Here is a 24603-nt window from a genome sequence, read left to right on the forward strand (position 1 = left end):
TTTACTTTTATAATACTACATATAGCTTTCTGTAAGGAAAATCATAGAATTGTAAAAATTTAAAGTTGAAAGGGACCTGCAAAATCATTTAGTTAATTTTATTTTGCATTTTCAGAAATTAAGACCTAGAAAGGAAACAGGAATCCCTGAGGTCACAGGACAATTTAGTGGAAAAATTTGAACTTGAATCCAAGTCTCTTAACTTCTAAGCCTAAATTCTTGATACCACATCATGCCATGATGCTTCCCCATCTATGTTCTTTTGTTTGTAGGTCTTATGTTCTGCCAATCAATCCATTAGTAAAAAAATAAAAATAAAAAAACAATCAATCAACAAGCATTTAAGTACTTATTTCATGCCAGGCACAATACAAGACTTGCATCTTCTATCTCCTGTATTCTTTGCATATAGGTTTTACTATTACTGCTATTTACTGACTCACAAAACTACTTGAGTTGCTTCCAGCCACCCACACTGGTTTGTTGCATTGTGATTCTGTTTTTCTTAGCAAAGAAAACAGAATGATGTACATTTGATGCAATTAGGTCTATCTTCACTCTTTGTTCCCCAAAGGGACAAAAATGCATTAATATACTTTCACAATGAGAAATGATTGGAGGACATTATTTCAGCCTCTACTATGAGAAGATAATGTTCAAGAATGAAATTCTCCTTATGTATGCACAGTGTTAATAGGATTTAAATATAGGGTAGCTGGACAGAGCACCTGCATAATTAATTGTTTAATGATTTTGACTCATTTTTTACATTTTAAATTTTACATTTTACATTTTAAACCCAAATATGTTTATTAATATTCATGATAATGACTCTAATCACCCATCTTCTCGAACTTAGCCTCAAATTTAATACAGAAGAGCATAATAGAAAGCAAAATACTGTCATCCACTGTTTACCTTCTGGTTTGTGATTTATCTTACCAAGCTAGCATGGTGGAAAGAACACTATGTTTGCAGCTGTTGTTAGCAGCAACAGGAGCAGCATCACCACCACTACCACCACTATTATTATTTTTGAATTGTTGAGTCATTTTTCACTCATGTCTGATTCTTCATGATAATACTTTCGGTTTTCATGGCAAAAACAGTGATTTCTCAACTCCTCTTCCAACTCCTTTTACAGATAAGAAAACTGATGCAAACAGAGTTAAATGGCTTGTATCTGGAGGCCAGATTTGAATATAGGAAGATGAGTCTTCCTGACTCCAAGTCTGGCACTCTATCCACTGCTCTACCTCTCTGCCCCCGCCATTATTGTTAAATATTACAAATTAATGTGTTGTAATTGTGTGTAATAATTATACTATTATTGTTGCTATTTGTCACTCATTTAGTTTTGGGGAGAGGACAAAGGCTTCAATCTCATTGTTATAGGGAACTACCAGTGTGAAAACTTCTGCCACTGTAGATCCACAACTTGTTTATAATTTACAGCATTTCTTATTAGGCACCCTGAGAAATTAAGTGATATCCTCACAGTCATACAGTCAGTATATGTCAAAAACATGACTGGAACCAAAGTCTTCTTGACTCCAAGGATGGCTCACTATTCAATACACCATGTTTCCTCTCAATATTAATTAATATCAAAATTAAGTAGCTGAAATTTAGATGGCACCTATAAAATATTTTATAAACTTTGTTGGCTCTGAAGAGATAGATTAGATAAAAATGTTGTCTCTGACAAATGCTAGCTGTGCTAATTTGGAGAAATTATTTATTCCTCATCTATAAAATAGGAATAATAATACTTTTATTCTCTATTCCATGGGTTACCATGAAGTACAAGTGAGCTAATGTATATAAAGTGCTTTATAAACTTCAAAACACTTGAGAAACGTTCATGATCATTTTTATTACTATAGACACAAGGCTGATCCAGACTGTTTCAACACCATTAATATCCAAGTCTCTTCTTTTCTTACTTATGTGAATCAAAGCAGATATGGATTCTCTCCATAGTTGCTTATCTGAAATCATTAAAGGGATTTTTTGAGAGGAAGCTCAAGAGAGGGAGAAAGCTTCAGTTAACTTAAATCCAAGAAAAGATTAATGTAACTTAAGCATAGATGTTTATCTCTTTGCTGACTAAGTATAGGAGAGCTCTGATTAGTAATACAGGATGGATAATTATTGACCAACCCCCTGAAGATACAGAACTTTCAATGTATCTAAAATAAAACTTACCATTTCCTCTTTATTTCCCCTCCCTAACCTTCTCCCAGTGCCCCTCACCTAACCTTCTTATTTCTATCATTTTAGTTTTATGTCTTACTTAGGTTTAAACCTTTGCTCAGAATCATTTTTAATTCCACTGCTTTCATTAGCAATTAATCATCAATTCTACCTTCATGAACTCTATCTTATCTAGCCCTTTCTTTCCATCCCCACAACTACTAAAACAGCATAATCTCTCATTACTTCCTTTAGAGACAATAGCCTCCTAATTGCATCAATCTATTGTGTGAGCTGTGGCATAGAGGATATAATAATGGGTTTAGAAACAGGAAAAGGTGGGTCAGAATTCTACCTTTAATGTATTATCAATTTGGTCTTGGATAAATCTCTCAATTTTAATATGCCTTAGTTTCCCTATATGTATATAATAGAGGTAGACCCTAATTCACAAAGGTGTTGTTAGGAGTAAATGAAATAATGCATAAATGTTTTGTGAAGCTGAAAACACTATTGTTATTATTATGCATATATTAGAAAAGGGCCAAAGGCATAAAAGAACATCCTACATGTATCAAAATATTAATAGCAGTGATTTTTGTTGTATGATAGAAAAAATCTGGAATTGAGGTGGTTGCCCATTAATGAAGATATAACTAAACAATTTTATCTCTATCAATTTAATGTTGCAGAATATAATTTCTTTGACATAAGGGATTTTTTTGGTGTATCTCTGATGTCTATCACAATATCTGGCACATCTGGCACAATAAAGGGCACATCTGGCCCTTTCTCCCACTGATCTTTATTTAGCATCTTCTATCTGGCACATAGAAGATGCTAAATAAAGATCAGTGGGAGAAAGGGCAATGGGAAATGATTTAGGTATGAAATACAAAAGACAAAAGTAAAACAAAAAAAATCCATAAAAATCTATGCAAATATCTATATGTTATTAATTTTTCATTAGACTTGTTATCTTGCTGGCATGGATATTCTTTTTTATAGGTAAAGGTAAACACAAACTTAAGCCTTCTCTATCTGTGGGGTCCTCTTTCATATCTTTCTGTCAGTCCTCCATAGAAGAAATAAACTAGAGGTCTTCTTTAGTTTGTTTTAATATGTTCTGTCATACTCTACTTGTTTGTCTATTATCTGTTGTTCTCATTACAGAACTTTCCCATGTCTTTCTTTGATAGGGACACATTTATTTGGCAATATCTCTTTTGCCATTTTGTTTTCACAACTCATTATTAATTATATATTATGGTCTATTTATAGCCAACATGAATTTATCTTTTAAAAAAATTCATTTTAACTACCAAAAAATTGTTTCCTTCCACCTTCTCCCCATTGGAAAAAAAAAGAAAGTCTTTATAACAAATATTAATATTCAAGCAAAACAAATTCCTGAATTGGCCATATACAAAAATATACACTTCATCCCATTCCTCGAGTCTATCACATTTTTTAAAGTAGAAAACATACTTCATCTTTGATCCTCTAGAATTGTGATTGGTCATGGTATTAATTAGAATTTTTAATACTTTAAAGTTTTTTTTTTTTTTTTTTTTTTTTGCAATGTCAATGTACATTTTTCCCCTTTTCCCCATTGCCCTTTGGGTCACCTGAAATTTCAACTATTCTGAAATTATGGTGTTCCATGATTCACAGGCATATAACACAATGGGGAGTCTGTTGCTGTTTTTTTTTAATGGATTTTGGCAGCAGGGGTCAACTCACAATTACTGAAACTACTATATACATTCCCAAATACAATCTGAACTACTCTCTTCTTCCTGTTCAGTTCAGGACCTAGCTTATTATCTATTTGTATTTGTATTTACAAATAGATAATAAATCAAAGATGAATGTGTTGATAAATCAATCAAATATTTATCCCATTTAAATGCATGTCAAAATTAGGTAAACATTCATCCTATATCTCCTTTGTTTTTCCTATGTTGAAAAACTGATCTCTTTTAATTTTTGAATCTCATTAAAACATCCATGCAATGTTTTAGAGCTTTATGCAATTAGTATAATATCATCAGAAAATAGGAGAATCTGAAGAATGTCTCAATGGCAACTCACTCTCCTTTTTGACTTTGCTCATAACAATCTTTTTGTCACTGGCAAACTTTGGTCAATCAATCAATTAACATTTATTAAGGCCTAGTATAATATACCAGGGACTGTAGTTTAAGCACTGACTACACAAATATGAAAAAGGAACTCTTCCTTCTTTCTTCCCTCCCTCCCTTCCTCCCTCCCTTCCTCCCTCCCTTCCTTCCTTCCCTCCTTCCTTTCTCTTTCTTTCTTTCTTCTTTCTTTCTTTCTTTCTTTCTTTCTTTCTTTCTTTCTTTCTTTCTTTCTTTCTTTCTTTCTTTCTTTCTTTTTCCTTTTCTTCTTTTCTTTCTTTTTTCTTCCTTCCTTCCTTCCTTTCTTCCTTCCTCTCTTTCTTTTTCTCTTCTCATCCTTGTCTCTCTGTTTCTCTCCCTCCCTATCTCTCTGTCTTTGTCCCTTTCATAGCTTATGATCTTCAAGTTAAGGGTACCTGAATAGAAGGTGAAATTTGAGTGTAAGTATGGAGGAAACAAGAGGTTTTGATAGGCAAAGATGAGGATGAAGGGAATTCCCAACATGAAGACAGTCAGTTCTAAAGCTTAGAGGTGGAATCCATGGTGTATGAAGCACTTTTGGACTTTTGGCCATCAGAATAAATATTTAATCCAATCTTGGTTAATTGGATAGATAGATGGCCACTGATATCTCTTCCCAGGCTGATCCTTGGAATATAGTAGGTGATTAATACATGATGATTGATAGAGGATTCTGTGAGAGGACATGTAGTTTACAATCTGTTGTAAGCTACAATACATAAAAGGAAGCTAAAAAGTATGGGGGAATGGGAGAAGGAAGAATGAGGTTCCTGAAGGCATCATGGAGTGGTCCAAAGGAATACAAACAGGTGAGAAATAGATGTTCTGGTCTGGATACCTAGATACTTGGGTAAGTGGATACTTATCCTTTCTTTCTTTTTTCTTCCCTAAAGGTTTAGGGTGGAGCTCTCCACTTTGCATTAAGAAAGGTACCAAGTGAAGAGGATATTGATGAGGTGTGATGGTAATGTAATACACCTCATGTAGTATTATACATACATAATATGAGGTGTATGTAATATTGCATAATATGTAATAATCAATGGTAATGTAATCTAACAGCTCCTGCAACATAATCAATGGTAATGTAATCTAACAGCTCCTGCAAGACCATTTTGGTTCATTGGGATTTTTGTCTAGAAATCCAAAGGAATACAGCCTGTTGAAAAATGAAAAGGCAGCTAACTTGGCCTTCTTCCTCAAATGGGAGGAGAACTCTTCTTCTCTAAACAGAGAAAAGGAGGAGTCCCAAAGAGTAGAGAATATGGATGAGGTAAGAGTTCTAGCACTGAAGTGATCTTGTAAGATGAAGAGATTGCTGAAGCATGATAGAGAAACCCAGAGTAGTTCAGCTGGTGGAAAATGAAGCTATGACTGACCTGGATACCCTCCTTCCAGAACAAAATAAATAATGCATTGATAAGTAATTCTAGGCACAAGTCTAGAGAAATAAAATGGGCTTACAATTGGAATTTATAAATGCCTTGAAGAAAGGTAAGGAATGTGCACATTTGCAAAATGAAGGACTTGGACTAGATAACATCTAAAGTGCCTTTTAACTCTTTTCTTTTAAGTAATCAGGATTAAAGTGATTTGTCAGGGTCACAGAGCTAATAAGTATCTGAGGTTAGATTTGAACTCAGGCTGGCACTCTATCCACTGCTCTACCTTGCTGTCCCATCTCTTCCAACTCTAACTTTCAATCCTATGATTCCTAAATCTCAAGCAAGTCTTTAGTTCTCAGTTTTCTAGAGGAGCAGTAGAAGCCTGAAAAAAAGTAATAATTTTGGTGCCCAAATGAGTTTAATTCAAATCATAGCTGTACCACTTACTTGGTGAGCAACCTCAGGCAAGTCCCTTAACTTGTCTGTGTTTCAGTTTATTTATCAGGGGATTGGGTTAGCAATTCTCCAAGATCCAGATCTCCCCTACCATTATTATATGTAACAGAGATAGACAAGAATCCTTTCCAATAAAATCAGAAGTGAAACAAGGGTATCTATTATCACCATTTTTATTTAAAATAATATTAGACATAGAAATCTTGGATGCCATAATAAGTTTTAAAAATGAATAGGTATAGCCAAAGAAGAGACCAAAGTATCACTTTTTTGCAGATGAAATGATGGTGCATTTAAAGATCCTAAAGACTCAACTGAAAATTAAATGAAACAATAATTTCAGGAAACTTGCAGAATATAAAATAAATCCTTATAAATCATTAGCATTTCAATGTAACACCAATAAAACAGAGCAGGAAGAGAGAAAAATTTGATTTGAAATAACTAATATGTGTAAAATATTCTACCAAGATACACACAAGAACTATACAAATATAACTACAAACCCCTTTTCACAGAAATAAGGACAGACCTAAATATTGGAAAAATAACCATTGCTCATGGGTATAGCAAATCAATATACTAAAATTAAAATATTATCTAAATTAATTTATTCAATATCCTAACACCTAAAGGACTTTCCAGTTATACAACTGGAAAAAATACCAACAAAAATTTCACATAGAAGCAAAAATGGTAAAAAAAAAAAAAAAAAAAAAAAAAATCTCAAGGGAAATCATGAAAAGAAGTTGGAACAATGAAGGTCTAGAAATGTTAAATCTGAAACCATATCTCAAAATTGCTAATTATGGCCTTTAGAACAGATCCTTCTCCCATTACTCCTGCCTGGATCTCCCACTCACCAATCTTATCCCAACTATATTACCTAAATTGAGCATCCTAAACCTAATACTCATAACTTACTGGAGAGTATTCAGAAGACCTTCCTCCTTTTGACCTTAGGTAGAATGTAAGCACTTTTAGAGTACTGATTGTCTAAAATGAAGTGAACAAAACTGAGACCAATTTTATGTAACAATATCATCATAACAGACAATTTGAAAGGACATAAGAACTATAATCAACACAATGATATGAGGGGACCAGTGATGAAGAAGTGTACCTTTTTCCTGACAGAAAGATGAGGAACTCAAGATCCAGAATTAGATATACATATTTGAGACATGGTGAATATAGGTATTTGTTTTGCAACAATACATATTTGCTATAAGGGTTTTATTTATTTATTTATTTTTGGATATAAGAGACAGGTAAAATAAATGCTTATTAATTGGAAAATATATTTTAAAAGGAGAAGACATTGTTTCATTCTTTGTGTTTTTATTTCTAGCACCTAGCCCACAGGAGGTGATTAATAAATGCTGGGTGATGTGGATGTGATATCCTAAAATGGTCTATTAGATATAAAATCTCTTTAATTAATAGGAAAATCACTCATAACTTCTCAAACTGGAAGCATGGGAAAAGCTTTTATGACTTGAATGAAATTTACTTTATATTTATTCACTCACTTATACATATATAAAGCATATATACGTATATGTATGCATGTATGTATGTATGTATATATATATATATATAAATGTTTGAAAAATACCAAAACACTGAATACTGAGATAATGGACTGACTAATTCTTTACAGAGCACTATTTTATATCAACTAAATTAACTTAAGTAATTTACCTCCACAGGGCAAGTGCTTTACTCTCAGGTTGTTATCGCTGGAACAGTTATGTTTATTACTTTTTGCTAATACAGAAGTGCCAGTTGTCACCCTCATTCGTGTCTTAAACCTCTGTGTTTGTTTAATGAATCTGCACCATTACTGGAGGCTGAGCATAAACTTCAAGTGTTTTTCCATAAAGGAATGGAGTGAGAGAGGATGTAAGTAGTTTCTAACAAATGTGTTTTTAAAAGCTACTGTATAAAAATAAATGACTTGGGTTTTCCATCTTTTAATTATACTCACTGGCACTAAGTGGTAAGTCTGTTTGTATGAAATATCATCCCTCCTATTCTCTATGTAAATTCTTCCTTTTCAATTCTCAACTCACAGTCCACTTGTCCCATTAGTAGAAACAAAGCTCCGTCTTTTCAAATCAGCCTTGTCTGGTATTTTTCCATTGGGCTGATTTTTCTTGCTTCTTCATACAAGTTTTAAGATCAGAGAAAAGTCACTAAGAATTCAAAAACATTGTCAAATCTTAAATCTAGTAGTATATTCAGGTTTTCCAAGGCTCAGGGCTTTGGGAATATAGACAGATCAGTTCTCACTGAAGAAAGGATAAATGATTTTGACATGGATAAATAAAAAAAAGAAAGAAAGAAAAGGAAGGAAAATACAGGAGGGGTCATGAGAAAGCCAAAGCAACTCATTAAATGTACACAAGCTGGGAGGCAAATATTCATCTATTATAGGTGAGCTGTATTCCAAATTCAGATGAACTTGTCTTTCTGAATTTACTCTTATTCTCTGAACTAAGACCATTTCTTATCTATGTACCCTACAATCCCTTTAATGAATTCATTCTTACTTACTATGAGACAAGGATACTCATTTCTACTATATAGTAGAAAGATCTGGTAGAAATATGACATAAAGAGTCTGAGGATGATAGTGCTAAAAGAGAGCTTAGAGATCTCCTAGTCAAAAGTTTTTTCATTCCATAAATGAAATTTGAAAGAGGAAAGGATTTACCAAGTATTAAGTATAAGATTTGAATCCAGGATCCCTATCTTCAAATTCATTACCTCCAGTGTCTTCAATCATTTTTATTTGAAATTTCATCTTAAAATAATTTAGGAGGCAGTGACATACTTTTAGCATTCTCTAATTGTTCATTTAAGTAGAATTGACTATATTAAGAACTATTACTTTCTCCCACTTTATGCTGACAACGCTTGGGTTATGGTCTCACTTGGGTGACCTAGGTACATGACAGAAAAGTTAGATATGAAGTATGATCTGGAGATTGGAATAGTAGATAATGGTTTAAATAAATTTGCATTCAGTCCCTGATCAAAATGAGTTAGTAATAAGACAGAGATTAACTTCCCTAGGTACTAAAGGTATGGATTTTTGGGAAGTAGTGCTGAGGAGTCCAGGTGAGGGGAAGCAGATTAGTCATGGTAGGGCAGATGGCAAATGGCTTACATAGACAGTTTGGTGGAATGTGAAGCTCTTCCACATGATGGCCCTTAAAATACTTAAGGATAGCTCTTAGAGTGTCCTAAACTTTCTACTCTCTAAGCTAAATATTTCCAACTTCCTAGATCATTTCTCTTACAGCATAGATGGTAAGGCTTTCTGTTATGGGTCAGAACTTGAAACAAGGTGCTAAGTCAGTGAAACTGATAGAGACAATGGTTATTTAGCAGAGTGCTTAACAGTTCTCTAGTTCAGTCCATGTATTTAGTACTTACTATAGTTCTACAAGATTCACACCTGTGATAAGAGAGCATATATAAGCTAGGAGCCTCAGCCAGGATTCAGAGGGGGGAGATTCAGAAGCCAGAGAAGGCAGGCGGGAGGCTCAAGTTCTCAGAACAAGGCCAGACTAAAAGGCTCTCCAGAAAGTTGTCCAGAAAGTATCTCCCAGGAAGGAGATAATAAAGGATCTGGTCTATAAGAAAGCTAACCGGGCCCCAGGAAAGGAGACAAGATTTGGAAAGAGACAATAAAGGATTTGGACTTTAACCCCTGGTTACTTGTGTGGTGATTACTGAACTGAAATGAAGATTGCTTCCAGAGACCCCAAGAAAACCTCAATAGAGAATATTACATTTTATTTATTTATTTTTTTTTATAATTTCTTTTTATTTATTTATTTTTTAAATAACTTTTTATTGACAGAACCTATGCCAAGGTAATTTTTTACAACATTATCCCTTGCACTCACTTCTGTTCCAACTTTTCCCCTCCCTCCCTCTACCCTCTCCCCCAGATGGCAAGCAGTCCTATACATGTTAAATAGATTACAATAGATCTTGGATACAATATATGTGTGCAGAACTGAACAGTTTTCTTGTTGCTCAGGGAGAATTGGATTTAGAAGGTAGAAATAACCCGGGAAGAAGAACAAAAATGCAAGCAGTTTATATTCATTTCCTAGTGTTCTTTCTTTGGGTGTAGCTGCTTCTGTCCATCCTTGATCAATTGAAACTAAGTTAGATCTTGTCTTTGTTGAAGAAATCCACTTCCATCAGAATACATCCTCATATAGTATCGTTGTTGAGGTATATAATGATTTCCTGGTTCTGCTTATTTCGCTCAGCATCAGTTCATGTAAGTCTCACCAGTCCTCTCTGTATTTGTTCTGCTGGTCATTTCTTACAGAACAATAAGAATGTTACATTTTAGAGAGAATATTACAGCTTTCCATCCTTATGGATGCTCTCTTATAGAGACTTTACAATCTATGAATGCCTCACTTTAAAAAGGTTGACCAGAACTGTATACAAAGTTCCAAATGCAATTTAACCAAGGAAGGGTATAATACATCTCTTTTTCTCTAGTTCTAGACATCATACCTCTCAATGTGTGCTAATATAGAATTAATTTTTTTGTAAAACCACATCATACTTATGACTCATATAAAACTTGTGATTTACTAAAATTCTTGGATTTTTTCCCCAAACTGTTGCCTAGTCACACTTCCCTCACAGATTCTTTGAACTCATGTATAGGAATTTACATTTATCCCCATTAATTTTCTCAAACTGGGTTAGGCTCAATAGTTAGTCTTTTAATTTCATTTTGGAACCTTATTCTGTCATTTCACATGCTAGCTTACTTCTCTTACCCTGAAACCATGTGCAGAATCAATATGCGTCTCATCTTTATTTAAGACTTGGAAAAAATGTTAAATAGCACTGACATGTGGGGCACTCTACTAGAGACATCTCACTAAACCCACATTGAACATTATTGGGTTCAGCTATTCAACCAGATCCAAATTTACTCAGCTGTACTGTCAACTAGTCTGGAGATGTTAAACATATGTCCTTGCACACTGCAGTCTGCAATGTTTCTGATTATAACTAAGACCAGACTAAAATGTGATTGGGAAAAAATTAACAAAATAAATAAAAATACAATAGAACAAATATAATATTAATTAGTTAATTAAGGGTTTTTTAAGTTATTATGAAGCACAGGAATCTTTATATACAATTAGTGGCTTTATTTATTTATTTTTTTTTTTATCTAACACCATGAATAGAATCCACATTGCTCCTTTTTTTCCCCATAAGGCTAACATGAAATATAATCAAATGCTGTGCTAAAGCATTGTAAATATAACTACAGCATCCCACCCAATCTACCAATCTAGGAATATTTTAAAAATAGTCATCACATGATAGGAAAAGATAATGATAAATGTGGAGAGGATGTGGGAAAAGTAGGACACTAATGCATTGTTGGAGGAATTGTGAACTGATCCATCCATTTGGGAGAGAAATTTGAACTATGCCTAAAGGATTTTCAAACTGTGCATACTCTTTGATCTAGCAGTGCCATTACTGGGTCTGTATCTCAAAAAGATCATAAAAGAAGAAAAGGGATCCACATGTGCAAAAATAATTGTAGCAGCTCTTTTTGTGGTGACAGAGAACTAGAAAACAAGTGGATGTCCCATCAGTTGGAGAATGGCTGAATAAGTTATTGTATGTGAATATTATGGAATACTATTATTCTATAAAAATGATGAACTGGAAAAATTTACATGAATTGATGCCAAATGAAGTAAGCAGAACTAGGAAAACAATGTAGTAGCATTGAATGACAACAAGATTACGTGATGTTCAACTGTGATAGACTTGGTTCTTTTCAACACTTCAGTGATTCAAGGCAATCCAAATGAACTCTGAATGGAAAATGCCAAGTGAACCTTCAGAGAGAATTATGGAGACTTAATGTAGATCAACTCACACTATTTTTATCTTTTTTATTCTTTTTTTTCCTTTCTCATGATTTTTCCCTTTTGTTATGATTTTTTCTCCCCCAATCTGATTCACATGGTAATATATAAAAAATTAATGAACACATATAACCCTCCAATCAATAAAAATAATAAAAGGAAATTTATTTTTTAAATATTACAACTGTTATTTCTTTAATTCTGTAAAGTTTTCAAACTGCTTGATATGTAATGCATTATATGATTTGAGGTAGTTGATACAGCCCATTCAGATTACATCAAACAAATCTTTTCCACAAAACAACCAGTAGTTATGGGAGTTAATATAATTTCTAAGGCCTCTGAACTTTTCTTTTCAGGTTTTATAAGACAATAAATTGTCCCCACTATATAGATAAATCTGAAGTTCAGAAAAGTTTTGTCCAGAGTCTAAGTATTAGAGTGAGGGTTCAAACCCATGTCTTTCTGACTTAGTTTGCCATTCCATCTGTTCTATAAATGTTACTACAATAATTGAGTCCCCATTTCCCATCCTTGATAAAGGTATACTGACAATGTGAGCTCTTCTCCATGTTTACTAATGACTATTCTAATAAGACATTCTAGAACTTTTCCAGGAACCAAAGCAAAGCTTACAAGCCTATAGATTGTAGATTCTTTTGCTTTTTCAAATAAAATCAGGACATTTTCCTTTCTCTAGTCACAAAAGGTACTTTTCTTGTTCTTTTCTCATATCTTTCACAAATCAGTGACAATAGCTGGGAAATCACACTGGCCATTTCTTTCAAGACCCTTGGCTGTAGTTCATCTCAGTCTAGTTATTTGAACTCATCACAGTCATCTAAACTCCTTCCCTCTCTCTCCACAGTTGGCGATCAACACCATATTAGCCATTTTTGTCCTGTCCTCTCCAATATACTTAGAAAAGAAAACAGGAACAAACTGAGAGCTGAGCAGAATCTCTTCTCCTTTCCTCCCCCCAATCTTTCTCTTTTCCTTCCTCCCTCTTTCTCTTCTTTCTTCCCTTTCTCCCCCCCCTCTCCCTCTTCCTCTCCTTCCCCCTTCTCCCTCTTCCTCTTTTTCCCCCTCTCTCTCTTTCTCAGTCAGTCTCTCTTTGTCTTTGTCTCTGTCTATCAATGTTCCATTCACCCAAAGAAATAGCACGGTCCCTTTTCTCATCTTCTTTTTTCCCTCAATAAAAGGGAAGGGGGAGGGGGAAGATCACACCTACACTCCTTTTTTTAAAGCTGTCCACAAGAGTCTGAGCTCATTCTGAGTGTTAGGGCATATGATTATTTTCTTACAAGAGTGGGCCATACTTTATTTCACCTTTGTTACTTGCTCTTTAAATCTTAAAGTACTATATAAATACCAGTTTGTTGATATTATTAATATTGTCATTTGTTATTTGAATTTAAGTTAGAATTCTCTGCATATTTGCTCAGTCTCTTTATACAACTCCCCATTTTCTTCCCTCATTAGAATTATTTATTTTTATGCTTTACAGTTTAATTCTTAAGAGCATCCCACCTTTTCTGGACTGCCTTCTATAGAATTTTTGAACATAGAATCCTATCCTTTTTCTGAACATTTGAAATCTTATTTCCCAAACTCTAGAGTATATGGCTGACTGTCTGGGTTTTATTCCCTTCTCTAACAGAAATCTAGTATAAAGTGATCCTTCCTCTATCTCGTTGGCTCCCATCATTTTTATCCCAGAATTAGTTCTTCTTGCTTTTTGCCAATGGCTTCCTCACATTAAGCTTCAATTGCACAATAACATCTTCCTAAAATCCCCTTTAAATAAAGACTCCACCTCTGCTTCTGATTATTGACATTTCACTTGTTCCTTTTCTGAGGCATTAAATGCTGAGAATAATAATGTATTATCTCTTGCCTCTGCTCCAAAATCTATTAATTAGGTTATATGAGAATTATAATTAGTTGAGGAAAAAAGAAGGGAGAAAAGGAATGGGAGAAGAGATGGTCTAAACTCATATCTGACCTTAAAGATTAGAGTAATTTCTCCCTTAACTTCATGGTTCTCACCATTGTCATTTTAGCAACCAGTTATTCCTCATCAATGTGAATCAGATTAAAAATTTATTGCATAGAGATGGGGGCTATTCTCACAACCTTGGCTGGAATCTGTGAAACTTCATTATTTATAAATTTCCCAGATTCCAGGAATTCACCCTCTTCCATAGATGACTATTTTCTTCACAGGTAAGTTCAATGGGAATTTGAAGAAATCTTATGGCTCAGGGAGTGCAACCAAGGCGGGGGAGTAGAAGAGAGACATTTAGTTTCTTCAGGGTCTGAATTTCTGACTTAGTATCCCTAACCAGTTTCTAAACTCTAAATGATACTTGCTACTAGGCATGGAAAAGAGGTTATTATTCAACCAGGTTATTTTTTTCCTTATGAATTCCTGGATATTTCCATTGCTTTTCATTGTTGTTCAGTCATTTGGTTATTTCAGTCATCTCCTATTCTCGAAGACCCCATTTGGTATTTTCTTGAGGGAAGTACTAGAGTGATTTGCCATTTTCTTCTCAGTTCATTTTACAGATAAGAAAACTGAGACAAACAGGGTTAAGTGACTTGCCTAGCCAGTAAATGTCTGAGGCCAGATTTGAACTTAGGAAAAGGAATTTTCCTGATTCCAGGCTCAGCACTCCATCAACTGTTTCATCAGCTGCCTATTTTAGCTATTCCTATGTTGTATACATAGAAGCAGTATTCTCCCTGCCCTTTACTTTTCTTTTTTTTATGATTTTTTTTATTATAGCTTTTTATTTACAAGATATATGCATAGGTATTTTTTCAGCATTGACAATTGCAAAACCTTTTGTTCCAACTTTTCCCCTCCTTCCCCACACCTTTTCCCCCAAATGGCAGGTTGACCAATATATGTTAAATATGTTGAAGTATAAGTTACATACAATATATGTATACATGTCCAAACAGTTATTTTGCTGTACAAAAAGAATCGGACTTTGAAATAGTGTACTGTTAGTTAGCCTGTAAAGGAAATCAAAAATGCAGGATTGGGAATTCTATGCAATGGTTCATAGTCATTTCCCAGAGTTCTTTCTCTTGGTGTAGCTGTTTCAGTTCATTACTGGTCTATTGGAACTGATTTGGTTCATCTTTATTGTTGAAAATGGCCATGTCCATCAGAATTGATCAACATATAGTATTGTTGTTGAAGTATATAATGATCTTCTGGTCCTGCTCATTTTACTCAGCATCAGTTCATGTAAGTCTCTCCAGGCTTTTCTGAAATCATCCTGCTGGTCATTTCTTACAGAATAATAATATTCAATAATATTCATATATCACAATTTATTCAGCCATTCTCCAATTGATGGGCATCCACTCAGTTTCCAGTTTCTGGTCACTACAAAGAGTCTGCCCTTTACTTTTCAACCTCAAGTCCTTTTAATTGAATTTGTAGAACTTTAGGAAGATATATGCTTATAATAATAGTAATAATAATAGCTAGCACTTATATAACACATTAAAATTTGCAAAGCACTTGACAAATATAATCTCATTTGATCTTCACAACAACCCTGCAAAGTAGATGCTGTTATCATCCATATTTTACAGTTGAAGGAATTAAGGAGGACAAAGGTTATATAGATTTACCTAGAAACATATAACTAGCAAGTGTCTGAGAATAGATTGAACCCTAGATCCAGTATTCTATCCACTGTGCCACCTGACTGCTTCAATAAGGCTTCTTAGGTACCTTTTATCCATTATTAGTATCTTGGAATTCTCTTATTTTAAACTGCAGTTCAAAAATCTGAATTTCCTTCACAGACAGTACATTCTTTATTCACTTTACAAATATGCCTACCTATTTTTTCTTTTGGGGGGGTTTTGTTGTGTCTTTTGGAAGTGGGGACAGGTAATTGGGGTTAAGTGATGTGCCCATGATCACACAACTACTGAAGTGTCAAGTGTCTGAAGCTGAATTTGAACTCAGATCCTCCTGATTCCAACTTTCCTCCTATTTAGAAATAGGTCATCCTTAGCTCCCAGTGTCCAAAATTCTTCCCTTTCTTACTTGGTGCCATATCCTTCCACACTGTAACCTTACACAGATCAGGATTCCCTTTGCCTAATCTCTTTCTTTTTTGATATTAACATTGAAGACTTTTTCTGATTTTTCAAGAACCATCTTATTTTTACTGATAACCCCCAAAGATGAGAAACATTCCTGTGTCATCATGATCTTCTATTCCAGGAGGAAAACCAACCATCACCTGAAGTGGAGATAACAACTGCTGGGCTGTAACAGAACAACAACTGTGTACATTGCATATAGATCACTCCAAAATCCTCCTGACATACCAACCTTTTTAGAAGTGAAGTTGACTCTCCCTTTGCTAATGTTTTTTCTTGCTTAGTGGGCTCTTTTTTTTCCTGTGGTAGCTGAAAAAGTTAATCTCCTGAAAACCAGCTTTTAACTAATGAACATTGTGTTTAGCACCACACCTAGAGCCAGAACCTTCTCATTTGGTAGGAACCACGGGACCTTATGCCCCTCTGGTCAGCCTTTAAGAACTCAGTTTCATGACTATGCTACAATGAGGTGTCTCAGTAGGACTTCAATGTAGGATCAATCCATAGGAAACTAAATAGGAATCAGATGAACTTGCTAATTATAATAATGTTGGAATACTGGGATGGGTAATATCGAAAAGGCAATTGAGAGACATAGGATCAGTATAAGCAGGCTACAATGTAAAATAAAGAATGTCAAAGAAGAATGACAATAAAGAATCAGGGACATAGGAGTTCAAAAAAAAAAAAAAAGCAGGAAAAGAACATGGGCTGGTCCCATGGCAAGGATGAGTGATGAAAAGTGGTTAACTAGTATTTTACTAGTATCCTTGCAATTCCAGGAGAAAATGAGGACAGATCTCAGAACGATAGGTAGTGATTGTCAATTAATCAATCAATAAATATTGATTATCCATTTACTCTGTGCTGGGCACTCTACTAGGTCCTGAGAATACAAAGCAAAATAAAGAAACTTTGTTTTTAAGGAGCTTACATTCTATGAGGGGACACAACATGTACCTATATGCAAAATAAATCAAGAATGACGGTGGAAGGGAAGCATTAGCAGCTACAGAATTAGGAAAGGTTTCAAGTGGAAGGTACTATCTGAGTAGAGCTCTTAAAGGGAATGAGAGATTCCAAAAGGCAGAAGCAATTGGGGAGTATATTCCAGGTACGGGGTATAGTTTATAAAAAGAAGAAGTGGGAGATGGAGTATCATAACTACACAAGAGCAAGAATTTATGGGAGATTATGTACAAGAGTTGCATAGGATAGGTAGAAATGGAAGGCTGTATGATTAAAGGAAACATCTAAATCAATGATTATATAAATAGAATTGGCTTATAGAATTATAGACAATAACAAAATATAAATAAAATTGGCTTCTATGCAGGGTGGTCTCTGTTGTTGCTGTTAATATTGTTTTTACATTTTATTGTTGTTATATGTACTATATAAATGTTAGTTATTATTAATAATAATTATTATTCACCCCTCTCATTTAAAAAGTTTTCAGAACTTTTTTGTCTCTAATTAAATATGTGCAGATATATACATTCATAAAGCTATTCATTTAAATTGATTTGAAAATTATATTTCCAATTTTAAAAAGAATATTTCAAGCAATTTTTTAACGATTCATCTACATCACTTTTGATAGCCAAAGCTTAGTTTTTAAATGTCTTACTAATTGTGATGGCTTCATTAAGTACTCTTCTGAACACAATATGCACTTAGCATAAGGTTAATCATTAGTGACAGAGAATGCAAACCCATATTTCAAATAATCTTTCTGATCATTTCACTTCTTTGGTGGATTTTGTCAGATCTGAGTAGATCATCATAGATTCATAACGCGACTGACAGAGCTTTTGCTATGAGTAGGAGAAGTGTCAGCTTTGCCATTCTCTTGTTTGATTGTGTTCTTATATCTTCTCATTAATGTTATTCTCAATCCATAGTTTATTTGCAGGGATCTCTGTAAGCCTTGACAAGCCTTGGCAACAGATCAGATATTGGGAGTGAAAGGGAAGGAGGAATTGGAGATGACAGCTAGGTTTTGAGCCTGGGTGATTGGTAGTATGGTGGTGCCCTCAACAGTAATAGGGAAGTTAGGGAAGGGGGGATGGTTTCAGGGAGAGATAATAAGTTCAGTTTGGGACATGTGGAATTTAAGATGTCTATAGGACATCCACTCTGAGATGTGTATTATACAGTTGAAGACTCAAGATTGGAGGTCAGCAGAAAGGTTAGCTCTACCTATGTCAATTTGAAAATCATCAGCATAGAGATGATAATTGAATCCATGGGAACTGATGAGACTAAGTGAAATAGTATATAGAGAGAAGAGAAGAGAAGGGGGCCCAAGGCAGAGTCCTATGTCTCCCCTCTTCTGATTATCTCCCATTTCTCATGTATGTAGTTTACAAAGAGTCGTCTGCATGTTGTCTCTCCTCTGAGATTGTGAGCATCTGAAGAATGGTCTTTTCCCTTTCTCCTATCCTCGGAAGTTAGCACAGTACATATTACACCTTTATTAAATATTTGTTGACTGTCTGACAAACATTTTGTGAGAGTTAGTTTAATGAAAACTTGGCAATTTAAGACATAAAGCCATTTGACTCAGCATGCAAATCCTGAGCATATCACAATCCTCTGCAGGAAAATGAAAGAATGAAATAACTTTTGCCAAATCTCCTATGTTGTAGAATCACCTGCCTCCCTCCCAGCTCTTCTTTACCATGCATGGCATATGACTCTTTGCCATATAGACTGAATGAGACTGTTGTTATCCATTGACACAGGGCCTTAGTGTGGTTTAAACTATTAAAGTCTTGATATTGCATATTTAAAACAACACTCGGGGTTTTGGGACATTGTCTACTACATATCAGTAAAATTCAAGTTCTTTCTTTTTTTAGATAAAAGTAAATAGAAGTTCTAACTTCCCTCCCCCTAGAACCCAATGAACAGACTTGGAACCCACTTTCAAGTCCCCTGAATTTGAGAAGTATGTGGATTCACTCTCTACACTATCTGTAAAAAGACATCCATTTCCTTTGTCTAGGGAAGGTGGTGTTCTGCTTAAGGACAGGCCAGATTGCCTCTTGATAAGCTTTCTAGAGTGCTGAGGTACTGTACTCTTGGAGTCTCTAATCATGCAGTACTTTTACATTTATAGAGGGCCATTCTTCCCAGGAGCTCACATTCCCCAGGAATTATAAGATTAGCTCCCATACTGCTTTCCTATCAATTACGAAGGTTCAGCTAGAGGTACTCAAGCTGCTTCCCCTCGTCATGGTATTTGATTAGTACCAGAGAGTCTCTGGTCCGTTTGGATAAAGGAAAAAAGCTCCCGGGAAGTTTCCTGGTGAACCTACTAATGCTGTGGGCACACCCACTCTCCACAGCTCAGCCCTCAAAAGCAGAGAGACAAACCCATCAAAACAGGTCCCTGCTCTCAAAATTGATTGTTCTCTCGACTGCCCAATTTTCCCCTTCAAATATCAGTTCAGGGAAGCTTAAATAGGTCCTCCCGCAGACCTTACAGAAAAAATGCATGTGAAGATTTTTTTTTCAAAGCTTGACTGTGGGAGCCCAGATAACAGGTACTTTAAAAAAAAGTGCTGGGGAAGACCAGAGAGTCTGGAAAAGGCACACTGAGCAATGGAAAAGAAAACGTATAAAGAGAAAAAGCCCCAGAGCTCAACAATGAAACACTGGAACAGGCGTCATGGGGACCCTAACCATTGAACCTCTGCAGCTTAGTTGTGTGAGTGACTTTGAAACAGGATGAAAAGGCAAGAAAACTCAAAAATGATTTCACGTGGCAATGTGGCCCTGGTCCTCCTGACACATAGAACACTATGTCTCTGAGTGCTGGTAGGCTTAGAGACAGGTGCTCAATGAGCTAAGAAGGCACTGGATTTTCCTTTCAATACACATATCCCAACTGTACTAGAGACTTGTATCTTGCAACCCCATCTTATTTATTAATAAAAGGCTCCTAAAATACCCTAAAATAAGGTCAATGAATTATTTAAGGATTTTTAAAAATTAAATTATGCATAATGCAACAAATGGAAATGATAATAATAACTGGCACATATTATACTTTGCAATGAACATTAAATATGTTCTCTCATTTGATCCTCACTTGATGTCCTGAGACCTAAGTACTATTAACTTCCTTTCCCAGATGTGAAAATTGAGGTTGAGAAAGCTTATATGACCTGCCCAAAGTCACACTGTTGTAAACATTTGTGGGGTGATTTAGATTCATGCCTTGCTGACTCCAAGTCCAACACTATCCATTGTGACACCTTTCAGAATGAAAAAAAGAATGAATCAAAACTGAGCATTATGTAATTATAATGATCAAGTTTGAATGTGAGAAAGAGATATGAGACTCTACCTCTCTCCCTGGTTTTCAGTGATGATGGGATTGATAGATAGCGAGTGAAACATATACCATCATGAGGCTGAAGTATTGAATAGTTTTATCAAAATGCTTCCATCTCCTTCCCCCCATCCCCATCTTGTTTTTTGGTATTTGCTATATGAGATGTTTATCTGGGGAAGGAAGAAGGAATATATTGGAGAATGAAGGTGATGAAATAAAAGATATCAATAAGAGATTTTTTAAAAAAAAGAAATAATAAATTTAAAAATATATAATTCAGTATCCAGCTCCAATATCCATTTCTGTATGTGTGTGCTCATGCAGAATTGATAGCCCCGCTACTACATCCAAACAATTCTTTTGTTTGGGTTTTTAATAAGGAAATTGCTTTGGCCACGGATCATGGCATGCTGGCCAGGTGAAAGCTCTGTAGCTTTTTGGACAAATTCGGATGTGCTGGACCACAGTTACTGCTAAGCAAATCACATAATGATGGTAATCCAACAATAGGACTCCTCACTCTGACGCACATTTGAGCAATCATCAAGAGCTCATTCTTTTGGATGAGGCATTGTTGAATCAATGGGCCATTCACAGCAGGGAACCTTGGTGGTCTATTCTGGGTCCACTTTTATTTTCTCCTTTTATAAGCCCATTACTCAATTCCCTGTGAATTGGCATATTCATTCTGTATGCTGATAATATCATTATGTCCTGATACATTTATAGATAGTATTTATGAGCCCCTAAAATCCATTTCTGAGTAATATTCTGAGCTGTTTTCTGAATAATAAATTGGTTTTAAATACTAAGCCTACTCAAGCTAAGCAATTTGGGAATCTGGAGCATTGCAAATGGGTCTGGAAGTCATTCTTTTTATCAGACTCACAAAGCCATGTGGGTTTTCTGATTTGCTAATTAATTCGTGTGCTTTGAGCACCACACTGAGTAAATGTGTACAAACCAGGCCAGACCTTCTCACCCCAGTAAGATGGGTGAGCATCCCTCCATCTTCATGGATGACTTAAAGGTCACCCACCTGGGCTGGTAGGGAGGCAAGTTAGAGAAGTGGCTGACAGCTGGTTTATGGCTTTTGGAGCCTTCCAGCTCACAAAAAGACCTCCTCCTCCTCCTATCCCCATGAGTGGGCCAACAAGCTAAAGCCTTAGGCTGCCAGGTTCCACCCATAAATCCCAACCAGGCTGAAATTGTTTATGAAATGAAGCTCTCTCTCTTCTGAATGAATGAATGAATGAATGTGCATTTATTAAGTACTTTGTGCCATGTACTATATAAAGTGCTGGGGATATAAACAGAAAGAAAAGGCAATCCCTTCTTTCAAGAAACTGATGTACTTAAAGGGGCAAAAAAACACATATAGGAAGTTTCAGATAAAAGCAGATGGAAAGGCAGACTCCTCTCTTGTTATTCTAGACTTGAGAAGTCAAGGACAATATTTTCTCTTTCTTTTGTGTCACTTCATAGTCCCCAATACAGTCTAGGATATATTGAGACTACTCATTCTTTTTCCTTTTTTTTTTTTTTTGAAATTTAATATAATTTAATTTAATTTTATTTTATTTTATTTTTTGAAATTTTATTAAGACTACTCATTCAGGTACCCAGAAGCATCCAATCTCACACAAGCTCCCTGGCAGACTACACAAGATGCTTTATCTCTATGAAGTTACAGCAATGTAAATTATAAAAAGCATTTTCATATTCTTTATTTCTCTTTATCCTTAAAAGTACCTTGTGTTGCGAGTCAGCAAATTTTACAAGCTAGGAAGTGTGGCCCAGAGAAGTTACTAAGTGACTGACATCCAAAGTCATAAGCAAGTTGGTGGTCTATTAAAGCTTTCCATTACACTGTGCTGTCTAATCAGCCCAAGCATTGGTCATTCAAACTCTGGAAAAGTCAAAATCTCAATCCAAATGAGTATATCTAACATGGTATCATGGAAAGACAGTTGAGCTAGGAATCTGGAGCCTGGGTGGCTGTGTGACTCTGGGCAAACTCCCTGAACCTTGTCTATAAAATGAAGATAGTAACTCCTATGTTTTCTTTCGCATACCATTAGCTCTCTTCCTTTCTCCTTCTCTCTCTTAGCAACTTCATGAGACTGAGAAGTGAAAGGAAGGAAACAAGCATTTATATGTCACCTACTTTGTGCTAACTTCTTTTTATAAATATTATTTCATTTGGTTCTCATAACAAACCTGAAAAAGGAGTGCAACTAATATCCTAGTTTTGCAGATGAAGTTTTGAGGCAGAGATAGTTTAGGGGGTTTGACATAGGTCATACTGCTGGTTTTGGTGTGCAGATCTAAATTCAAGTCTTCCTGACTCCAGATCCAGTACTCTATCCATTGGGCCACCAACTGTCTCAGATCTCATAGTTGAATCATTCTGGATCTATATATTGAGCCCCTAGGTTCTTTCTTGAACTTTAGTTCCACATTGCCATTTGATATTTTTAACAAAATGTCTCTAAAATATCTCAGATTCAATATGTCCAGAAAGAACTCGCCATCTTTACCCTTAACCCAAGGATTTTCTAAATGTCCCTATTTCTGTGAAGAGTTGCATCATCTTTCCAGTCATCCAGCTTTACAATCTTGCTGTCATCTTCCTCTCCTTACTCTAACTATTTCTATGTCTCTATTCAGTTACTAAATCTTGTTGTTTCTATCAAACTTACAAAATGTCTCCCATTTATATCCTTCTTATCACTCAAGCAGAAACCAATTCAGTTCAGGGCTTTATCACCTCCTCCTTGGACTATTGCAATAACCTCCTAACTCTCTCTGACTCCCATCTCTCTTTAATCCATCCGTTGTACAGGTTTCTAACTGATCTTTTAAAAGCACAGATATCTGATTATGGCGCCCATCTAGTCAATAAACTTCAGCAACTCTCTATAACCTCTAGGATCAATAAAAACTACTTTATTTGGCATTTAATGTGTTTACAATATCCCCTTTACCTCTCGACATTAGTTTCAGTACTATACACATTATATTACCTGTGTATGATACTTATCTATTCCTACACATGATATTAGCCTTCTTGTTATTTTTCTTAAGTAGTATACTATACCCCATCTATGTGCTTCAACATTGCTTATAAAGTTTCCTTCAAGACTCAGCTCAAGCAGTGACTTCTACATTAAGTCTTTCCTGATCCTGCTGTTCTCCAGCTCCTTTATAATCAATCATCTTACATGTACTTTGCTTGTAGCTATATAGATGCATAGTACCTCACCCAGGTAGATCAAAAACTATTAAAGGACAGAGATGATTTCACTTTTGTATCCAAAAGAGGCAGCTGGTGATTTAATGGATTATCAATAAATATTTATTAAGCACCTGCTATGTGCCAGGCACTGGGCTAAGCACTGGGATACAAGGAGGCAAAAGGTATTCCTTGACCTCAAGGAGCTTACAATCTAATGAGGAAGGAAATGTGCAAACAAATCCATATAACACAAGATATATACAGGACAAATAGGGACTAATTAATAGAGAAAAGCCACTGGAATGAAGAGGAATTGCAAAAGGTTTCCTATAGAAAAACAAAATGTTGGACCTAGAGTTAGGAAATGCTACATTCAACTCTGGCTTCAAATTTGAACTTATGAGATATGTAGTCCTTGGAAAATCACTGATCTTCCTTCAGTCTCCGAAACTTCATCTGTAAAATAAGCATAATGATAATAACTACCTCCAAATTAAAAAGACAAAATGAGGCATTTGTAAAGCACTTTGCAAACCTGAAGTTCCATATAAAGATTACTTGTTGTTATCACAACTGCCTAAGACAATACCCAGTACAATATAAATGCCTGTTAAATTATTATTGAATTATTGGTTGATTTTGTAAACCCTAATTAACTGTATAACAATAAACTCCCATTTCTACTTCAGCAACCAGTTCTTCCTCATTTGTCAGAATCAGATCCAGAAAATTTTTTCTCTTC

Source organism: Sarcophilus harrisii, chromosome 2 (genome assembly GCF_902635505.1).
Source record: "Sarcophilus harrisii chromosome 2, mSarHar1.11, whole genome shotgun sequence".
NCBI classification, from domain to species: Eukaryota; Metazoa; Chordata; class Mammalia; order Dasyuromorphia; family Dasyuridae; genus Sarcophilus; species Sarcophilus harrisii.